This window comes from Pan paniscus, chromosome 2 (assembly GCF_029289425.2).
Source record: "Pan paniscus chromosome 2, NHGRI_mPanPan1-v2.0_pri, whole genome shotgun sequence".
In the NCBI taxonomy this organism is placed as follows: Eukaryota; Metazoa; Chordata; class Mammalia; order Primates; family Hominidae; genus Pan; species Pan paniscus.
In genome coordinates, this window is record NC_085926.1 from 31,166,021 (window position 1) to 31,180,511 (window position 14,491).

The window sequence follows — 14,491 nt, forward strand, 5'->3', positions numbered from 1 at the left end:
TCCTCTTTGCTTATTTTTGTTGACTTTGTCAAGGATGAGATGTCTGTAGGTGTGCAGCTTTATTTCTGGGTTCTGTATTCTGTTTTATTAGCCTATGTGCCTGTTTTGTGCCAGTATCATGCTGTTTTGATTACTGTAGCCTTATAGTATAGTTTGAAGTTGGGTAATGTGACACCTCCAGCTTTGTTCATTTGGCTTAGGATTGCTTTGGCTATTCAGGCTCTTTTTTGGTTCCACATGAAATTTACAATAGTTTTTTCTAAGTCTTTGAGAAATGACATTAGTGGCTTGATAGGAAGAGTGTTAAATCCATAAATTGCTTTGGGCAGTATGGCTATTTTTTTTTCTTCTTACAAACAGAGGTTTTATTGTGTTTGGTCCATGGTCATATTTCACATTATCTCGTGTAGTAAGGCCCCTGGGTGGGGATCCCTGTGCAGTACTTGGCAGGGTGTGTGCCCGGGGGAGATGGAGCAGTACAGCTGGTCAGGCCCAGAATGGGAGAAGTAGGGCTAGGGGCTCCTTAAAACCTACTGAGGGGCTGGGCATGGTGGCTCACACCTACAATCCCAGCACTTGGGGAGGCCGAGGTGGGTGGATTACCTGAGGCCAGGAGTTCGAGACCAGCCTGGCCAACATGGTGAAACCCAGTATCTACTAAAAATACAAAAATTAGCCAGGCGTGGTCGACCACCTCCAGTCCCAGCTACTTGGGAGGCTGAGGCAGAAGAATCCTTTGAGCCCAGGAGGTGGAGGTACAGTGAGTCAAGATCGCACCACTGCACTCCAGCCTGGGCAACAACAACAACAAAACCCTACTGAGGCCACAGTGTGGGGGTTAGCATGGAGAGGGGGTCAGGTTTAGCCCCAACAACTCAGAATTCCACTTCCTTGTATGGGCCTCACTTTCCCCACAGGGCCACGGTGCAGGTCTGAGGGTCTGAGGTCTGTTGGTCTGAGGGTCCTAGGTAAAGCCAGCCACTTGGGAACCTGAGATATTTAGCATCGTGGCTGGGCCCCCTTTCCCAGAGACTAATTTCCCAGCACCCTCACCACTGTACCTGCCCCATTCCTTGGGGAAAAAAAAAACGTATTTTTCTTTTGTTAATACTTCCTGAAACTTTTGCGGGTACAGAAACCAGAAACTGATCGGCTGACAAAAGGGGCAAGAGGTGAGGCAACTGGAAACCTTCGGGAACAAGTTCCCTCGAAGCCCAGGTCTCTTCTCCCAGGCACAGCTCAGCCCACAGCCTGGATGTGCCAGCAGGGACCCTCACCCTGCACATATCGGAATACAGCTTTGACCCTTCCCCCTACAGCCCGGTGCTCAGTCCTGTGAAGGACCAAGGCAAGGGGGAAAAAGCCCTGCTGCCTGATCCCACGCCGCCACTCACAGACCCTCGGTTGATTGGCAGCACTGAACAGGTTAAGAAAAAAAAGACGAAAATACAGAAAAACCCCAAAACCCAGACGGGGAGACAAGCTGGGGAGAGAGTGTGCTGGGAGCCCCAGTAGCCGGCCTCCTCCTGGTAGTAAGGGGGATGTTCAGGGGCCTTCCCCAAGCCGGGACAGTCCCCGGCGCCCGAGGGAGCCCCGTCAGCCACTGTGCCTTGCGGGCAGTGCTTGGGGTCGTATATCTGCCGGCCCAGGCCGAAGACCTGGCTGCTCTGGTTGGCGCCCTGAGTGTAGCCCGTCTGCAGGGACATGGAGGAGTTGTCACACTTGTTGGTTCCCAGTTTGGTGTCATAGATGTGCCGCCAGGTCCCGGGAACCATCATGCCCACCTGGCTGGCACACTTCTTTGTACCCATCTGGAGGCTGATGGTCGAGTGGTCCATAGTGGGGCAGGATGTGGTTCTTGGGGTCATAGAGATGCCTCCTCGTGCGGACGTGGTCATGCCTGACTGGTTGGCACATTTGTTGGCGCCCATCTGCAGCCCGATGATGCACTGGCCAGCCTTCATGGGGGCATCGTCAAAGTTCCACTCCTGCTTCTCCCAGTACTTGATGCCGATGTCCACCCCATTCTGCAGTCCCTTAGTCTTGGCCTTCCCCGCCAGGGTGAGAAGAGACACCTGCATCATGTTCCCACTCTCAAACAGGTTGTTGGCCTCGAACAGGTCCACAGGGTTCATGCCGTAGCTGACCATGGCCTTGATGAAGTTGGAGAGGTTTTCTAGCTGGTGCCAGTTCTCATGGAGCAGTTGATCTTGGGGACTGAGCCCGGCTGCAGCTTGTTCATGAGTGTGCATAAGATAATCCCGTCCTTCAGGCCCTTCTGGAAGTTGGGGCCGATGGAGAAGCTGATGAGTCCCTCGATCCAGCTGTGGAGCTCTGCCTCCTTCTGGGGGTCATATTTGGACAGGAGCAGGTTCTTGACCTCGGCTGACAGCCCATAGGAGAGCAAGACCCACTGCTGGTACAAGAATCAGAGCTGAAGTCCAGGTGACCCCTGGTTTCAGCAGAGAGAACAAGGCAAAAAATTGCTGTCAAGTGTTTTGACAAATTTCACACAAATCTCATATCCATTCATTTGCCAACTTTTATGGCTCTCTGAAATCTTTATATGGTTTCAACACACCCTGATTCTCTTTTTCTGAGAGCTGCCAGGAAATCAGTGTGCTTTTGAAGCCCTGCCTCTACTGACCTGACCCAACTTTCCAGCCATTATTAACTGGACAGTTGGACCTGTCAATCCCTATCCCAGGATCCCGGAATTGGGATGCATAGTTACTAGTGACTCTTCTGAACTGAGGACTTGGAAACTCAGGAGATGTGGGACAACTCTGTAGCTATATGCATGGGAAAGTGAAGAAAGCAAGTCTGGAGAGATGGGTGAGGCAGATGCAAAGAAAAATGGAAATGAGAGAAAATGAGAGTGAGAACAGAAATATTTAAATTTATAAATTAAAATTTTAAAATAGGGACTAAAAGAAGATATTGGAAAGTGAGGTGTTACCTCTTTAGACACTTGTATTAATAAATAACAGCACACATATCAAACTAGCATTAGCAAAAGGCAAGCAGGTAGCATTTATTATGACTCTCTATGACTCTCTTTCTTGCTTGCTGTTGCTCTCATTTTCTCCCACATAATAGTTGCAATCCTCACAGTGACCCTATGAGGAGTTTTTATCATCCCAATTTTTAATTGAGGGGCCTGAGAGGTAAATGATCAAGTAATTTGCCTAGAATTTGAAAGTAATGGACATAGAGCTCAGATCCAAATATATCTCATGTCCAACATTTGTTTGTCATCACAAGACAATGTTTTATCCTTACATATATGTGTGTGTGCATATTCATGCTTTTCATTCACTGGCCCATTGCTGTCATTATCCGTTTTGGAATATGACAGCTCAAAAGGTGGTAACTACTTTCTATTTGCTTTATGTTGTGTCTCACATCTCAGTTTAGATGTATTCCTATAAAAGAATGGTAAATCTAGTAGGTATATAATTCCCAAGAGCATATAATGCCTAATTTGAACACTAAAGAAAATCCTTTAGACACAAATCCAACACATGAGGAGGTTTAAATAAAATGGGAAAATGTGGAAGGACAGAATTCTCAATTAACCTATTGAGATAGAAGAGGCTTTTAGAGTCTATGTGCCTACAGCCTCTTCTGAAAAAAAAAGTACAGAACAAGAGAAGAATCCCACCCTCCAGGAATAAAGGCCCAGTGGCTGTGGCTATTGCAAACAGTCACTTGATTCCTGATTGTAGGGACTTCTCCCAGATTGGCTGTGGGAGTTATTGCAGCAGTGTAGGAAAGGGACAGGTTCTGAATCCAGAAAGCCCTGTGATGGACCCCTGCTTTTGCTGAGCATTTGCTATTTGGCCTTGGAAAATTTACCTCCCAGTGCTTCCATTTCCCATCTGCAAAATAATCTTTCCCTTGGAGTGCTGTTGCAAGTACTAGAAAGGATGAGAAATCCTTATGGATGGCACAAGGGAGTCATTCGATAGATACCATCGTTGTTATCACCATTATTGTGCAAGGGGGAGAGAGAATATTAGGGACTTTACTGTACCCAAGTAATAATATTCTGGGGCTATGCACACATGGCTGGGGCTTCTGGGTTCTTACAAGTTGGCTGAAGCCTACAAATGGCCAATAAATCTCTGTCTCCACTCAAAGAGAAAGAAAGGATCTCCCAATCCCATGACTCTGGAAATCCTTCAGATAAAAGTTCCCTTCTTACTGATGAAGGGAACTTTGTTGGCTCACATAACTGGACAGACCACAAAAGTGCTGATTTCAGGACCAGCTGTATTTGAAGCTTAACCTCAAACTTCAGGGGTCTCTCTCCTTCCCTTAATTCTGCTTCCCACCTTCCAGGTTGGCTCTACAGTGTGGCAAAACTTTAAAGATAAAAAGGGCTGCCAGTAGCTATATCTTCACACACTCTGCTTTCAGCAACTCCATGAAAATATTCCTTTCTAGTTGCTCCTGGAAAAGCCAGAGAGTCACACTGCTTGGACCAATTTAGCTCATACGTGCATCATTGAACCAATTCCTGGGACCAAGGCAAGGAAATTATACTGGTGGGTTTAGACCTGGTTCCCACTCACAGTCCTGGGGCTAGTACTGAATTCAGCCCCACCTAAACCATATAAACTGAGAGTGAGGTAAAGGAAGTTCTCCAAGAAAAACAGAGGCGCTATTAGCAGCAACAGAAGAAAATGGATGTTGGCAGGCTAAAACAACAAATATGCAGCATAGGTTCTAAATAACATCAGTGGAAACTATAATCACCAATATTTACTAAATGTTTATTGTGCTCTGGGATAAGCACTTTTCATTAATTTCCTCACTTAATCCTCACAAAAATGATCAATGCATATATTATTATAATTATCCCCACTTAAGGGATAATGAAACTGAGACACAGAAAGGCCAAGTATTAACCATTTGTCTGAGGTCGTGTTCCTAGTGAACGGCAGGGTTGGGATGTGAACTTGAGCCATGGGACTTAAGAGTCCACATGTACTTTTGTGAGCTGAATAATTCTCCCACCTCCACACCCCACCCCTACCCCCACTAAGATATCCAGGTCCAAATCCCTGGAACCTGTAAATGTTAACTCGCAGGGACTTTGCAGGTGTGATTAAGTTAAGGATCTTAAGGTGGGGGTGCTATCCTGAATTAGCCCAATGGGCCCCAAATGTAATCACAAGTACATTTGTAAGAGGGAGCCAGAGGAAAATTTGTCAACATAGGAGAAAAGGCAGTGTGATGACAGAAGCAAAGACTAGAGTGACATACTTTGAAGATGAAGGAAGAGGCCAAGACTGGAGGAATTTAGATGGCTTGTAAAAGCTGAAAAAGGCAAGGAAGGAAACATTCTCATTTGGAGCCTCCATAAGGAAATTTCTCTTCTGTTGTCTCCTCCTCTACCCTCCCCTCCTCCTTTCTCTCCACTTCTCTCTTCTCCTCTTCCTCTCTTCTCCCCTCCAGATCTCCCAGCACTGCTTGCATATGGCTCCCCAAATGGCAACCCCATCTGTGTTAGGCGGAATTCTAAAGTGACACCCAAAACTCCCAGCTCCTGGTGCATGGGCCTTGCATAATCCCCAGGACTATGAATACCATGGATTTCCCTGCCATGATTCAGTTATATTGTATGGTAATTTCTCCTTAAGAAAAGGGGTTTAGGCAGATGGTTCACCTAATCTGGTGAACCTTAAAAGAGTCTGGGCTCTCCCTGAGAAAAAAGGTGAAAAGCATGAAAAGAATTCAACGGAGGAAGATTCTCCATTACTGTCTTCAGAGAGGAAGGACAAGGATTGCAAGTGGCCTCTAGGAACTAAGAACAGCACCAGTCAACAACCAGCAAGAAAATGAGAATGTCAGCCCTACAACTACAAACACACAAAATTGAATTCGGCTAACAACCTGAGAGAGCTTAAAAAAGAATTCTTCCCCAGAACCCTGATAAAGGCGCACAGATCAGCCAATGCCCTCATTTCAGCTTTCTGAGACCCTGGGCAGAGAATCCAGCCACACAGGGCCAGGTATTAGCTAATACGTGGGTACTGTTTTAATCTGCCAAATTTGTGGTAATTTGTTACACAATAATAGAAGACTAGTATATTATTCCTGGTCTATGCAATCTCTCAATTCAAACACCCACCAACTATAGTCTTTATGTCCTTAAAGAATAGAGAGAGCTGGTGTGGTGGGGCATGTCTGCAGTCTCAGCTACTTATGAGGCTGAGATGGAAGGATCACTTGAGCCCAGGAGTTCAGGTCCAGACTGGGCGACAGAGCGAGACTCTGTCTCAATAAATAAATAAATAAGTAATAAATAATTTAAAAAATTTTAAGCAAAATAAAGAGAATCATCTTGTCTCTAGTTGGGTCAAGGGTCCACCACTAATCTAGACAGCACTGGCTGTCAAGGGTCCACCACTGATCTAGACAGCACAGGTTTTCCACCACCTACACAGTAGTGGTTGTGGATATACAACCTCAGGGAAGGGGAATAGGCAAGGCAGCCAAGCTGGCTGGTGTGTTCTGCTACTCCCCTTCCAACTTGTATGTGACAGCTTCCTATTAGTGTATCTCCTGCCTTGAATTATGCACATTTTCTCTCACCTAACTAGCTCGTGAGTTCATCAAAGGCAAAAAGGTGGTATAGTGCAGTAAGACAAACATTATCTTAGGGGACACAAAGAGCTGGGTGCAAATCGACCTATTTGCTGTGTGAGCTTAGACAAGTCACTTAACATCTCAGGATTCCTTTCCCTATTTGTGAAACAAGAGTAATATACCTACCTCACAGGGCTGCTGTGAGAATTAAATGAGATTAAATAGGTTGTGTCCTTTGTGAGTCTTTGATAAATATCAATCCCCTTCTACCATTTTTAATCCATTTTCTATGTCCACCATAGCAGCTGGCACAACAGTATAAGCTTATTCCTGCATCAAATCAAACAAATAAAAGCAATCCACATGCTGATGGAAAGGAGTAGGGCAACAAAAAGCACGGAAGTAGCCCAATTATTACATGAGCAAGGTGTCAACAGAGGATAGGAGTCCCCTGGATTCGAGTTGGCCAAGAAAGTAATAATGAATAACAAAATGATAGCATCAGGCATTAATTGGAAGCATTCTGTAATGTATGCCAGGCACTGTGCTGAGGGCTCCCTTGATGTAACTCATTTAATGGGGCAACAAGGGCCACTCATCAGTATTATCATTACTCCACTTTACACATGAGGGATAGAGATCCAGAGAGGTGAAATGATTTACCCGGGCTAGGAAAAGGCAGGGTCAAAATTCACCCCTGAGTCTATATGACTCCAAAGTCCAAAGCTTTTAACTACTACTCTTCTTTAAATCTCCATGAACATGACATTCCTTTTTTGGAACTAAGCTTCAAGTTGTTGCAAACACCTGTACCCATGGAGACTAAAACTGAATGATAACATATAGTTCCTTTAATTGACTTCTAAACTCTTTTCAAATATTTAAATTTCCAGGAATTTTTTTTTTAATTACAGAGAGAGAAGAACATCCAAGAAAAGGATAATGGGCTTATGTCTGCCAAATCAAAAGTAGCTATTCAAAAAACTCCAGAGCAACTCCATTTCCTTGCCTAGAGGAACACTCCATTGAGGAAGTCTTCCAAACAATTTCTGCTCAATTTTTAGTTGTTTTGAAAATTAAGACAAAATGAGAAGACTGTTTTCTGTCTGCAGAAGCCAATAGTCTCTGATTTTTTTTTTTTTTTTTTTTTTTTGGTCAGGACTGAAATCTCTCCAGGGGCTAAAAATTCTGTACACTGCTTGAGGTATCAGAGAAATTCTGTGTCACCCTTGAAAAACAGCATTTCCCCCAGGAACCTGGCATCCTTATTTTTATTCCTCACCCAGACCTGGCATGGGGTCCTCACCTCTCCACTACATAGTTTCACAGCTCGCTCTGGCTGCTACAAATGCCCCAAGGTGCACTCTGATAGTTTTAATAACCTTGTCCATTCCCCATTTAAGAGTCAGCCATTATTGCTCAAGCTTTTTCAAGCCAGCTGGAAATTCACCTTGGCAAGAATTCTATCCTTGTTGGACACTTCCCCCTGGCTTTTCAAACTTAGTAAAAGGAATTGAGACCTACTGGGAAAAGCCCGCCTGTCGTTGCTTTCCTTCTAGATTATGTATGAAATCTCCCACAGGGCTGCCCTGGCTCTAGGCTAATTAGACTGTTTTATTATACAACAGTATCAGGAAAAACTAAGGGCAGTTCTTTACGCCAGCCTCCAGGCCCTTGTCTCTGAGAGTCTGGAGGATCTGTAGAAATCAGAGAGCAACACACGGAGGCCTGCAATACGATTTGCTTACATGGATGTCCAGTGTGTGGTTTTGGAGCCTGGGCCCCATTTAAATAAAGTGTTAAATAAAACCAAAACATTGGATTATTAGAGTTTGTTAAGTGGTCAGCGATCCCCAGTGACTATGTCTGTGAGCCAGGGTTGGACCAGAAAAGCCCCGTTATCTAGGAAAGTGCTATTCAAGGTGTGGTCCACCAATTATCAGAGACCAGACCACCAGGAGGGAGGTGCAGACATGAAGATCAGCATTTAGAAATCTCTGTAGTTATTTGACAGTACTGGGACATTTTACAAAAGTACCAGTCCACAACAGACTAGAAATATAAAAATTAAAAATGAGGTTTTTATTGGTTTAATGCTTGTTTTTTAATCAGAGTTTGAGAAGCACTGGTATAAAAGACAAACTGAAAAGAAGAAAGGAAGAGGGGTAGAAGAAAGGAGGGAGAGAAGGAAGATAATGAAGGTAAGAGAAGTAAAAATAATAATCTTTGAATTATATAATTATTTACAACATGCAAAGTATTTATGCATATATTATGCCACTGGGTCTGTCATCCAAGATCTTCCTTCTGTTTTTCAAGCACTCCAAGCACCTCTCCATCTTTTTCCTTTGTTCTCTTCTTTCCTTGGGATGTGTTCCTCTCCCCTGGCTTCCTCTGTAATTATGATCCCAGTTCACATGTTACGCCTCAGGAAGCCTTTTCTAGCCACCCAACCTAGAGTGGTCTCCCTCATCCAGGCCACCCATCTTCATCATAGGGCCATGTTTATTTTTTTTTCTTCTATGAAACTTAAAACAATCCCAAACTGTTGTGTTAATGTATTTGCTTATTGTTTCCAATCAATCTCCCCACTAGAATATGAGTTTCTTCAGAATAGGCATGCTGTCTATTTTGTTCACTTTGTAACTCTCATGGCTAGATAGTGCCTGGCATGGGGACAAGTACATGAATGAATGAATGAAAGATGAATGGCTGAATATCATAGGTATCAGTGTTTCCATTTAAAATGTAAGGAAAATACGAGTTTTAAGATTTTACCCAAAAGAATTTAGAGTCTTTCTCAAGGATGCATAGCTCCTCAGTAGAACCAGGGCTCCAAGTGAGCCTCTTGACTCCAAAAGTACTGCTACTTCTACCTTACGACATTACCTGAGGTAGAAGTTTCTGGTGAAAGATCTATAGAGCCTTGTAATACACAATAAGAAAAGTCACATAGGTTGCATGTAGCTACAGTCAGCTTCTGCTGTTGTAAATAAAAATGACTCTGAAATTAAGGTGAAAACAGCAAAGGCCCAGGAGATTGAGTAGGGGATCTGTTTCCTACTGAGTTGACATCTAACCCTCGCCTACCCTCCTCCCTGCCAGCCCCCGCAAAATCCCTTAAGTGCTCTCTATAATTGTAAGACTGGTAAAAGCTAGAACTCTGGGGCCAGACACACTGGAGTCCAAATCCTTAATTTTTTTCTTACTTGGGCAATAAGTAAATTCCTACATGTCTCTCCTACTTTGCAGGGTATGTGTACAATTAAATGGGGTGACATAGGCAGGTGCCTCCAGGGATATTCAACCAAGATGAATTCCCTTTTCTTCTTCCAATTGACATCTCTTTAACATCAGCTAATTATACTGGTGCCAAGTGGATGGAAGAATGAGTACAAAATGAATAAGGATTTACAACCCACACAGCTTTTCAAGGTAGTTAAGGGCTTACCAGTTAGCTTTACCTTGTAAATGTGCTCTTTACATTTACCCCCCACCCCCCAACTAAAAAAAAAGTTAGCCAGTCTATAACCTTACATGCAGTCTCACTGCTAGGAAAATGACCTGCTAAGAAATTGATCCTTATTTATATAAAGGAGTAAATGGCTGCTTCCAATGCCAAAATACAATTATGTGAGGAAATACCGTTCTTGAAAACTCAGTCTCCACTTTATTTCTGCTTCTCTTCTCTGGCAGCTTAACAAGTAGAAAGATTATGAGCTTTGAAAACAGATAGGCAAGGGTTCAGATCCCAGTCCTGCTATTTGTCTTCATACGTCTAATCTCAGTTTCTGGATCTATAAAATGGGCATAATACTTCTTACCTTGATATATTCTTGGTGGGCCTGGAGATCGCATAGCACAGGCTATAAAAGGTGCTCAGTAAACAAGAGCTTTAATCCCTCCTCCAAATATTTGGTCCTAAGCACGGGAGAAAATGTCTGACCACAGAAGCCTAAAGTGAGGGGCACCATTACAATAGACCATGCCTAGAACATAGTAGGTATTCAATAAATATTTGGTGAATGAATAAAACGGAAGTGTGATTTGTTTGCAACTGTCAAAGAGGAAAAACTTTCACCTGAAAACTGGCATGGTGTCCCAGAATTTTAATTGATGACATTAGCACTTATTCACAAGGATCTACCAAGAACTAGAGCAGTTTTGTCTAAAATCTTTCTTTCGGTCGTCTTTCAGCTCCTCCCCAACTTGGTTGAAGACCCCATGATCTAAGGTCAATTGTGAGTGATGACATGGTCTATTAGGAGTTAGGTTGAAAGTACCAAAAGTAATATGTCCATGTCCACCAAAGTGACTCTGTTCTCCGTGGGGGAGGAGCAGATCCCCATGGAAGGAAGATTCCAGGCTGCCAGCCTCAAAGCCATCCGGCCTTGATTTAGAAACACACAGTTCCTTCCAAGCAAGACCCCTTACTGCATTTGAATTTTCAACTGGGTTCAACCCTTCCTGTCAAGAAAATGATGTCTGAAATGCCATCCTGAAATTTGATAAGAGAAGGAAGAGAGTTGGGCAAAAATTGAAGGTCCTGCGAGGAACCTCCATGGTGGGGTTTGCAAAGCTATGCAGAAATTCAGATCCAGCACTTAGCAGCAGAGATGTAGTTGTCTGTCAGACATCAAGCCTGGTTTGTGAAGCTGTCAGTCACTGCTGTGAACTACAAAGTCACAGCATGAAATGGCCAGGACCCAGGAGGATTTCCACAAAATGAAAATCCAGATAAAGCAATGCCAGAGAGCCCAGGGAACACGGGAATTCTCAATAATCCTGGTGTTCCAGGCCTCCAAAGCCACGTCAGGGCTCCTCTTTCTTTGTCTCTCCCCAGTCCCATGTCCTCTTTCCCCCATCCTCTGGCTCTCCCCCACCCCCCACCCACCCCACTCCTCTCTTTTATTTACCAAATTTTGCATGATTCAATACGTTCTTCCTAAGTATCAAGCACAGACTGTGCCTTTCTCTCCTCCTTTCTGCCCTAGATTAGCTTCATTACACAGTTGTGGCCTTCAGCCTCCACTGGGCCTTACATGCTACTTGGAGTCTTTCTGCATTTCTCTGCTCAGCACTCTCCCCTCCTCCACACAGGCAACTTCATGCTCAGCAAAGCTTCTACCTGGGCATCACCCTCTTTACTGACAAAAGCTCCTCACCTCCTCCTTCACAGTGAAAATAGAAGCCATAAGGCAAGACCTCCCTCACCCATCTACTGCCCGGTTCCCCAATGTGGGATCCCCGCTACTATGATCGCTATGGTGAGAACCTTAGTGCATGCTCAGGACCCCATTCCATCCTGTGCTACCTTCTCAGGAAACCTATCCTGTGGGTCAGTCCTTCCTTCTCTCTCCAGATCTTTTCTACCAGTTCTTCTCCATCAATATTTAATATACTTCAGGTTATCCCATCTTGAAAACAAACAAGCAGACAGACAAAACCCCTCTTCTTCCTGGGCTAGCCCCTCTGGTTCTCTCTTGCCTTCCCTCAAACCTCAGACCCTCACTGTTGAAAGCAGGTGGACTCTCATTGTCCCTCTCTTCTCTCTAATAAAATTAGGAATTATGGATTAAAGTAGACTTGAGTCAGAGTCATTCTTCCCCCATCTGATTTGTGTGATTGGGGGCCATAGTATTTAATTTCTCTACATCTTAGTTTTCTCAAGTAAAGTGAAATGAATATTAGTTCTACTTATTGGATTGCTGTGAATATAAAATATGACAATATTGCTAAAGAGCTTAGCACAGTGTCTGGCACAAAATAAGCTCTCAAAATGTAGCTGTTGTTATTATTATTTGATTTTTTTAAACTTTGCAATCTGCCTTCTTCCCTTGCCATTCCACCACCATTGCTCTTCTCAAAAATGTCATTATTGCTAAATTTAATCAAAGATGATTTTTCAGGCTTGGCATGGTGGCTCATGCCTATAATCCTAGCACTCTGGGAGGCCGAGGTGGGAGGATCACCTGAGCTCAGGAGTTCGAGACCAGCCTGAGCAACATGGTGAAACCCCATCTCTACTAAAAATACAAAAAAATTAGCCAGGCATGGTGGCACACCATGCTACTTGGAAGTTGAGGCATGAGAATTGTTTGAATCTGGGAGGTGGAGGTTGCAGTGAGCCGAGATGGGGCTACTCCAGCCTAGGCTGGAGACTCAGTCTCAAAAAAAGAAAAAAAAAAAGATTTTTCAGAATTATCTCACTTGACCTTTTTGCCACAATTGGTGACATTTTTCCTTGTAAAACAAGTTCTTCATCCACTTGTTAGTCTCCTTCTTCTAACATCCTGATACCTATAGATGTCTCTCAGAGTTTCATGCCTCAAACTTCCTATTTTTACTCTTTTATATTCTCTCAGTAATCTCACCTATTCCTATGGCTTCTACAAACTGACAATGCCTAAATCTAAATCTGCACTCCCAAACTTTCTCCCAAGCTCTAGATTAAAACATCTAACTTCCTGTAGGGCACCTCTACTAAGATGACTCTCAGGCACTTCCAACTGCCCCAAGCAGACATAATCATCTTCCCTGTGTGTCCCTGTGTGGACCATTATCACTCACCCAGTTGACCTTCCAGAAACCCAATGACACTCACTTCCTTCACTCCCCTTCATGTCCAGTTCCAACTCTACCTCCGACATATGCCTCAATCCATTTGTGTATTTCCATTCCTACTGAGGCACTGCCTTGATTAACACATAATTGTCCCCTGTCTAAATTACTGTCACAAATTTCCAGCTGACGTATATGTCACATCTCTTCTAATCTGTTCTCAACTCTGTAGCCAGGAAGAGCTGTATTTGTTTAGTTCCATTTGAGTCAGACTTTTGAAAATGCAGAAAGGTACAAAGAATGGTAAAATGAACACTCATATTCCCACTACCCAGAATTAACAGTAATGTTTCTAAAACTAAAATCTTACCATATGGCTAGTCTGTAAAATGCTCATTGGCACCTCCTTGTCCTTAGGATCAAGTTCAAATTCAGTTGCAAAGTTGACATGACTCTCCACGATTTCCAATCTCTTCTCACTCACACCTCTCAACTCAACAATGTGAAATCCAGATCACAGCCAATTATTGTGTTCCTCCCAAAATGACAGGCTCCCTCTCCCCTCCAGGCCTTTCCACTTTTGAGGAGGAGGGCATAAAAGGGATGAGAAACTGCCTGAGTAAGGAACAGTGCAGAAATAAACATAAGAATGTAGTTGGCAGTCAGCCCATAGAAGTGATGTTCAGAGCAATAACTTAGATCATGCAAGTGACATCACAGAATCTTAGAATTGCTCAGAAATATATTTAAATCCAGCCCTCCTGCATCCACCGCTGAACCTACCCATCATGCCTTCAAAGAACCTATATCTGAAAAGTAGTAAAGAACATACAATGTATGTTTTGCATGTTATGGCTTTTTAATGTACTCAAAGGAGAGTATATTATACATGGAGACAGATGATCATAATTCTCTAAGGCTCCTGGAAGGCAGAAATCTTTCCCCTGACATCTCTCCAAGGGGGTAGAGGTGATCTTTGAATGCAAAAGGAAAGAAGGTCGGTAACTTCAATTAAGTAGTCCTTTTCATGAAGACACAGGAAGCATCCAAAGGTTTCTGGCAATTCCTTTGTTTTATAGAGATAGTTAAAAGAAAACCAAGAAGGAAGAGAAATCTTTTCACTTCTTGTGACAGGCCTTGCCAATTGTCTTATTTTAAGGAAACACTGGTTTTTTGTTTTGCTACCCAGTTCCAGTAAATGATGCCTAGAAAATGGCACAGCCATTGTAATCCAGAATTCTCTTATTTTAGTCTGTACTGAAGTCAGTTTCCAAAAATGCCTACATCATTCAATGCCTGATGCTATTTGGATTAACAGAAAAATTAGTGAAAT

The 14,491-nt window shown here is 43.5% G+C and overlaps 1 pseudogene; it reads right to left on the reverse strand.

Moving 5' to 3' along the window:
• Positions 1-1,243: 1,243 nt before the first annotated feature.
• LOC100972431 (calponin-2-like) lies at positions 1,244-13,247 on the reverse strand (annotated as a pseudogene).
• Positions 13,248-14,491: the final 1,244 nt, after the last annotated feature.